The 8,551-nt window shown below is 44.3% G+C and overlaps 1 long non-coding RNA gene across 1 annotated transcript; it reads right to left on the reverse strand.

Annotated features, from left to right (window-relative positions):
• Window positions 1–640: 640 nt before the first annotated feature.
• On the reverse strand, window positions 641–6,605 carry LOC121832175 (uncharacterized). The gene is made up of 3 exons (XR_006075704.2): window positions 6,349–6,605; window positions 6,124–6,227; window positions 641–870 (listed from the first exon to the last, which is right to left on the reverse strand). It is a non-coding gene; the product is annotated as an uncharacterized LOC121832175 (long non-coding RNA).
• Between the last annotated feature and the right edge of the window lie 1,946 nt (window positions 6,606–8,551).

Below are 8,551 nucleotides of genomic sequence, written 5' to 3' on the forward strand. Positions count from 1 at the left end.
GGGCAGACTAGCCAGGGACCCTGGGGGTCAACAGCACAGGGGTTCCTGTGGCTTTTCTTGTTGCTCCACAAATCCCATGCTCTCACTGGAGAAGCCAACAACCCCAAAATGCTGAATGCAGAAGGAAATGAGGAAGAATATGCAGCTGGAACAGTATTCACAGAAATCATTTCTACATGTTTCTCAAATTAGTGATTGACATAAGCTTATGAAAAAGCTTCTTAAGCTCAAAAAAAAAAAAAGCCCCCAAATGCATAACTAATAGAGTCACACTTCTGAAAACTAAAGAAAAAAATCTTGAAAGTAATGAGCAAGGAAGGACACATTCTAAAACAAACAGTTCAATTGCCTGGATTTTCTTATTAGAATTCATGAAGGCCAGAAGGGAATGCTACATTCTATGTAGTTGCCAAAAGAAAGAATTCAGCAAAAACATAATTCAGGGAGAGAGGGTATCATGACAGTCTGAGATGTGGGAAAGCCAAGAGGGCTTGTTGCCAGCAGAACTGACTAATAACTTAGCTGAAGCTCTCAAAAGAAAGGAAATGGTTTTCAAAAAAGATATTGGAAGACCAGAAAGGAAGAGTAGAAAGTTGAAATATGGGTAAGTATGACAAACCAAGATTTCCAAATGTTTATTGAAGTTAAAAGTGGTTTTATTGTATGTAGAAGAATTGAAGCAATGACTCCATTATAAATATTCAAGGGTAGAAAGCATGAAGAGAGATGAAGTTTCCATGTCACACAAACTGGTAAAATGCAGCACTGGTGCAGTGTGACAAGCTGTGGGTGGCACACATGCAGCAATCACTAGAAGAGATACGCTTGAAGCTGCTGTCTGTGTGGAATTCTGAGGCGTGCTGCATTAACCTGTAAGAAGGGAGGAAATCTGGGTGGTGGTGGTGCGCACTTTTAATAAGCATCTCAGAAAACAAAACAGGTAGGAAAAAAGTTCAGTGTTCAAAATGATCAATAGAACTAATAAGCCTTTAATCCAGCTAAGAAAAAAAAAAGTAAATTTATGTTACTAGTATCAGAAATGAAAAGAGGTATCACTGCCTACCTAAGACATAACAGATAATAACTGAGCATTATGAACTTAGTGCTCACAAATTCGATATACTAAAAGAAATAGACCAATTATTTAAAAAAAAAAAAAAAAGCATCTGCCACAAATTACAGGACGACTCTAAATGGGCCTACCTTTAATAAATCAGTAGCTAATGACCTTCCAAACAGAAAGCTGCCACCCCAGATGGTTCCTAATGGATCCTATAAAATGGAGGAAGAACTCAAAGCAATTATCTCCAGTCTGTTTATAGGACAGAAACAAAGGGAATGCACCCAACTCGTGGTGTGAGGTAAACACTACCCTCAACAACAAACCAAGCAAAGCCTTTAAAGAAAACAAACTTCAGGCCCTCTGAATAGGTGAGACAGTTGATTGGCTTGATCTGTTTGGGAGGCAACTAGGCAGTGGGACCGAGTCCTGTGCTCATTGCATGAGTTGGCTTTTTGAAACCTGGGGCTTATGCAGGGACACTTGGCTCAGTCTGGGAGGAGGGGACTGGACCTGCCTGAACTGAGTCTACCAGGTTGATCGCAATCCTCAGGGGAGGCTTTGCCCTGGAGGAGGTGGGAATGGAGGGTGGGCTGGAGGTAAGGGGAGGAGGTAGGAGGGGGGAGAACAGGGGAACCTGTGGCTGATATGTAGAACTGAATGATATTGTAAAATAAAATAAAAGGGAAAAAAAAGAAGTAAAAAAAAAAGAAAAGAAAAGAAAACTACAGACCCATAGCTCTCAACTTAGATGCAGAAGTTTTGAGCCAAGTATTAGCTACTTGAATCCAACAGCATAATTTTTCGATGTACATCATTACCAAATGGAATTTACCCCAGATATGTAAGTCTGGGGCAATAGTTTTTAAGTTCATAAATCAATCTATCAGATAACAGACTAAATAAAATAGGGGTTGGGAGTATAACCTCCTGGGAAAAACTTGCCTTCCATATGCAAGGCCCTGGATTTGGTCCCCAGCACTGCCAGGAAGAAGGAAGGTAGGTAATACAATCACATCAGTAGATGGAGAAAAGGCATTTGGTAAAATCCAGTTTCCATTCACAGTTTAAAATCTCTGGGGAACTAAGACAAGGCAGGGAACTTCCTACCTATGTACAAAGAGTGTTACGTCATGTTCAGTGGGAGGGAGTACAGTCTTTCTGCTACGATCATGAAGAAAACAGGTATGTCCCATTTCAGTACTGGAAGGTCTAGCTACTGCGTAAGAATAAAAGGAAATAAATAAAACTCTGCTTTAAAGTAACATGTTTAGAAGGCTGGAGATGCTCAGCAGTCAAGAGCCCTTGCTGCTCTCCCAGGGGTTGCAAAGCCCTATTCTGACCTCTTCAGGCACCAGGCACACATGTGGTGTACATGCGGGCAAAACACTCATACACATAATTAATCTAAAGTGTAAAAAAACAGCAGTGCCGGGCGGGGGTGGTGCATGCCTTTAATCCCAGCACTCAGGAGGCAGAGGCAGGTGGATCTCTGTGAGTTTGATGCCAACCTGGGCTACAGAGTGAATTCTAGGAAAGGCGCAAAGCTACACAGAGAAACCCTGTCTTGAAAAACCAAAGATAGATAGATAGATAGATAGATAGATAGATAGATAGATAGATAGATAGATAGATAGATGATAGATGACAACATCATGTTTATGGGCTGGGAAGATGTCTCAGTGGGTTAAAGCACTTGTCCCACAACCTAAATTTAATCCCTGGAACCCACATGGTAGAGGAAGAGAACCAAGTCCCACAAGCTGCCCTCTGAATGCTACATGCATACTACAGCATGTACACCCATAAATACACAAATAAATAACATAAAAAATAGTACATTTACTTACAAACTCTGAAAACAGAATCTATAACTAGTAAGCAGTTATGTAAGGTTGCAGAATGCAATGCTAATGCACACACACACACACACACACACACACACACACACACACAATCACTCTTATATACCAACAATGTACAAGTAGAATTTAAAATTAGAACATTATGTTAGTGCCTTTCAAAATGAAACGGATGTAAGTCTAACAAATTATTAAGATTGTTGTGAGAGCCGGGCGGTGGTGGCGCATGCCTTTAATCCCAGCATTCGGGAGGCAGAGCCAGGAGGATCTCTGTGAGTTCGAGTCCAGCCTGGTCTACAAAGTGAGATCCAGGACAGGCTCCACAGCTACACAGAGAAACGCTGTCTTGAAAAGAAAAAAAAAAAAAAGATTGTTATGAGAAACCATACATAGTCAAAGTGCAACCACAGGAGAGCTATTGCCAGGCATGGAGGCACATGCCTTTAATCCCAGCACTGGAGAGGTAGAGGCAGGTGGATCTCTGTGAGTTTGAGGCCAGCCTGATCTACAGAAACCCATGCTCATGAAAAGGATGGCTTGATACTCATTTTCCCCAGTTTGACCTATAGATTAAACAGAGGCAGAGAACATTCCCTCTCACCACCCCTATTCATTACGTATGATGCTATCCTTACAGTAAGTGTCCTTTACCAAGTGAATGACAAATGAATTGTAATACATCCATAGACTAGAGCGTTACTCAGAAAAAAAGTTATCAAATCATAACAAAAGCCATGAAAGAATCTAAAATGTGTATTGCTGAGTGAAAGAAGTGAAAGAAGCAAGTCTGAGAAGGTTCATACTGTGTGACCCAAATTATATGACTTCTGGAAATGGTGAAATATAGAGATGATGAATACGATAGGTGATTTATAATGTATAGCTAGCTATACATTAGAGGTTTAGGGTAAAGAGAGGCAAGGGGTAAGGGTAAAAAACTGGGTCATGGGACTTTTCAACTGATGAGGCTATGATTCCTGGTAAGTTTATAATAATAGATTCCTGACATTAGCATTTGTTGAATAATAATATATCAAGACTGGCTCACCAGTTACAAATGTGCCACACTAAAACAGGGAGTCAATAATAGAAGGGAAATGAGGCAGAGGGTAGGGTAGTCAGGGGAACAACGGATCACCTGGACCTGGAAAATTACATTTTTGCAAGAGTAGGTACTTCGGAAGTCAAACTCCTGAATCCAGCAGCATTGGTCTTTCCTGTTCTTGAGAAGGCCGGCCCCTCCGCTGCTCAGGTCTGCCTCGTTCCTGCTTCCCTGCAGTTGGACTTCCTTTTCATCCACTCTGCTCATGTGCATTAGCTCTCCTGACCCTGCTGCTCATCTGGACCAGAATGTTCCCTTCCTGGAACTCCGGATGTTTTAGATGTCACTCTGACCTCTATGTCTCTTAGTTAACTTTTCAAATGTATACTAAAGAAGCTTAGCTCTTTCCATTTCATCCACAGCCATACACAGCCGCATGGTCCCCTGGAGACCTGCCAATCCATACATTTCATCCACAGAATGGGATAGCATTGCTCAGCCCCCACATCAAGGAGAAAGGGACCACCATGCACGCCCTGCATCCTGGGCAAAGAGGGCCTTAAAAGGCGGCATCTACATGTGCTACCATTAATGAGTCTGGGGGGAGGGGGCAGCAGCTAGCAGGTATTGACATTAATTAACGAGAGCCTGGCGGGAGGGCTCAGCAGCTAGCAGGTACTAATATTAAAGCTCCAAGCTAACACTCCCCGTGGCTGAGTGCGACTCTCAGGCTCCAAGCTGACACTCCCAGTGGCTGAGTGTGACTCAGACAGCTGCATTTCGCCCGCTATGCATAGGATGCGTAGCCAAGATCCCTGACACAGCCAGTTTGGAAGAACAGTTTTCTCACAAGGTGGCTCCATGTGCAGCTAGGAGAATACGTTTAAATTCATCTCCGTAAGGAGGGAGTTTGGGGATCCTCACGGGCTGAGGTGTGGGAAAGGTGACAGGAGACTAGGAAGTAGTCCAGGGTTCCGGCATGTGCAGTCAGTCTTCACCATCACCATCCTCACACCTCAGAGGTATTGATCTACCACACAAATGGGTGGTTTAAAAAGTCAGCTAAAAGCAAGTAACCAAGAGCAAGGGAAGCCGTGAAGTTTTGAGGGCTTCTCTGGGCTTTCCTCGGTCTGACAAGGATGTATTGCAGCAAGGTACATTTAGATGCTGGACATTAATCTCTCAGGTAAGGAGTCTCTGAGTTCCCCATGCTAGACTGGATGGCTGTATTATTATACACACATACACCAACTTCAGCAATCAGCAATGTTGCCAGGTGGTGGCGGCGGCGGCGCACGTCTTTGATCCCAGCACTCAGGAGGCAGAGGCAAGCAGATCTCTGTGAGTTGGAGGCCAACCTAGTCTACAAATTGAGTTCCAGGACAGCTAAGACTGTTACACAGAGAAACCCTGTCTCAAAAAACCAAAAAGAAAATAAAAATCAATAATGTTATAATAGCATAGTATGACTAATGTCCTCTGCCCTTCCTAAAAGCCCCTGGCTCGCACTAGCTCAGCAGTGAGAGGATATGTCCAGTCAGGGGCTGAAGGGGGTCCTGGGCCTGCACGGGGATGCACACACCCAGACAGGATCCAGGGCCCAACCTGACACACAGCCTGGCTACTCCTACCAGAACAGGCCTCAAGTCTCACATCAGAACTGATTTGCAGCTAACTAAAGGCAGGCTTTCTCTGTCTGCCTTTGCTTTTCACAGTCTGTGAGAAAGATTGATCAGTTGCTACTTTGCCTCCAAGAAAAATGACTACCACACTTTGTCATAATATTTAGAGCACTTGGTAACTCTTTTACCTTTGTGATTTTCCTTGCCTCCCACAGGAATTTGTGTTTGTATGTGTTTCCTTTGAACGTCATGGACTTCCCACCCTCTGGAGCAAACCTGAAGGACAATGGTCTTTACTGACTTTTTTTCCACCTTGAAAACAGAATTCCACACTGAACAGGGTCACTGGTGCATTTGTCATGTACAGTCTGACCTGTGCTCAGGAAAGGAAAGAAAACTCAAATTCCTTAACATAGTTGATAGATGTCGTCCAACGTCAGCTCTTCTCTCTGTATTCCAGTGTTCTCATCCAGCCCCTTCCTCTGCTTGGATTTCCTTCCTCCCTCTCTCAAACCAGTAGGTTCCCAGGCATCTTACCAAACTATGCAGCTGCAGCTTCTCTGGGGAGGCCTTCCTGGCCTCAGACAGCGGTTCTACCTGCCCCATGCTGCCCACAGCCTTGCACCAGGTGGAGCATGTGTCTAGAACACAAAATGCAGGTTCTCATCTCAAGCACTGGGCTGCATTTCTAACACCCTCCTACACAATGTGCTTCTGCCGGTGCTGTTGGGGTGGTGAAACGATGCATACTCTTCTTCTTACCTGGGTATCTCATTCTCCTGCTTTGACAGGAACAACGACCAACTTTTAATCTCCGATTCCAGCATTGGCCACAGAGCTGACAACACCACTTTTCTGACTGCTTTTGAGGGACAGTTGGTGAGTCTGCAGATGCAGAACCAGGGATACAGAGAGCAGCCTGGGGTTTGTAACATGATAAACCTCATCAGTGGAGGGGACTGTGTGAGCATTTGACATGATGTAGTTCAGACCCACATTGAGATGTTAAGAAGCTTGCAGAAACCCTAACTCTTTTTTTTTTTTTTTTTTTGTAAAGGATTTTTAAAAAATTGTGTGTGCTTGTGTACGTGTGTGTGAGTGCCCTTGGAGGCCAGAAGAAGGTGTCAAATCCCCTGGAGCTAGAGTTACAGGCAGTTGTGAGCCACCTGCTGTGGGTGCTTGGAATCAAACTCCAGTCCTCTGCAAGAACAGTAAGCACTATTACCTACCGACCCATTTTTCTGCACTCCCTACCTCTCTGCAGATAGGGAAACAGATCTCGAAGGAACTGCCTGACCTGCTGGGACCCCACAAGTAGAGAGCAACTAAGCTAGGATTGGAATCCAGCCCTTGCTTATGGAAAGGCTTTTCAACTTAGAGTTTAAGGACTAGACCCTCCCAGGAATGTCTTTGGCTTATGAAAACTTTCTCTTTTTCCCCCCCACTGGGGATGAAGCCCAGGTAAGCACTCTTCCATTGATTTACAACTCCAGCCTGAAGTTGTTGGATCATTTGTATTGTCCTGAGTACATACTTACTAGTTTCTCTGAAGTCTCACTGCTCTTCTTTCTTGTTTCTTTTAACTTACACTCTGTGGGTTTTAATTACAGAAGGTGGAGTTCTTGTTTCTCAGGCCCTGAGCCCTGCGCTTGCCATGAGACCTGACATCAACTTGATCTTCCCTTCCCATTTACTCACCTGTCACTATTGTGCAGACCATGAGACTCCTAAGAGCGGGCACCATGCCCTCAGCAGAGTGTGTGTCACACAGTCCCAGTCGAGTCAGAATCAGCCGGTCAGGACAAGGAGAGCCTTTGACCTCTGGGCAGCATACACATTTGCATCCAGACTGCTTTGGCAGCCACGGCAGGCTTAGATCATCCCTTTGAATGCTATTGGACTGTGACCCAGAGGTGTCTCTCTTAGGCCTTGCTCTTCCTCTGTGTCTCTCCCGTGATGACTCATATGTGTCATAAATCGCTGCTGGTGTTCAGAGTCAGTGACACTACACTAGTCTCAGACATGGCAAAAGAAAACCATAATTCATCACAGCAAAAGCCACTGCACATCTGCCGCCCTCTCAGAGCGGCAGCGATCAGATCTTAATGACTGAAAACAATGGCTTATAAGACAGTTACACACCTTCATCCCACTCCATAGGCACAGCGGGGCTTATTCACCCCGATTTACACAGAGGAGGGTGACCAGAGCGACTCGGTGACAGATCTGGGGTTTAGAGGTAAGTCCTCAACCATCTCTTGGATCCTGGCTTCTCTTCCGTGATAAAGCAGTGTGGCACTGATTGATTGTGGGCTTCCAACAGTGTGGAGGTGACAAGCTCAGGATAGTCTCACTAGGGACGGAGGGGACAGCTTTATGGAGTGTCATGTGGCCACCAGCCTCCTTCATCCTTCTTTTGGGAGACAAATGAGGAAATCCGGGGACCTGCTCTCTGGATAATACATGACTAACTCCATGGCGAGGCTAGTATTTTGTCCTACTTTCCACTCCTTTGTGCATGTGCACGTACACACACACACACACACACACACACTCACACACTCAGGCATGCATGCACACTGAAAGAAACAAACAGGACATTTATACAAAGACATAAAGAAGCAGAATACAATTGTAAATTGGCAGAACCACTTTCAGAAAGCTTTTTAGCAGTATCTACCTCATGGATATGTGTCTAATAAATATTACTCATACTAGAGTATAATAGATATACACTATAATGTTCTAGATCCATTATTTATAGTATCATAAAACCAAAATTCTAACTAGAGTAGAAAGGGCAAAAAATAATGTTGAGCACTCCTGTAAGGCATCACTACGCACAGTAAAAAAAGCTGCTGCCAATGAATAACAATGCTTGTTATGAAAGGACCAAGCAGATGCCATAACAGGCTGCTGTCAGAGATCAGGCCTCAATTTCCGTTTCCTGAGACTTAAGCAAGCA

The sequence above is a fragment of the Peromyscus maniculatus genome, chromosome 9 (assembly GCF_049852395.1).
Source record: "Peromyscus maniculatus bairdii isolate BWxNUB_F1_BW_parent chromosome 9, HU_Pman_BW_mat_3.1, whole genome shotgun sequence".
NCBI lineage: Eukaryota > Metazoa > Chordata > Mammalia > Rodentia > Cricetidae > Peromyscus > Peromyscus maniculatus.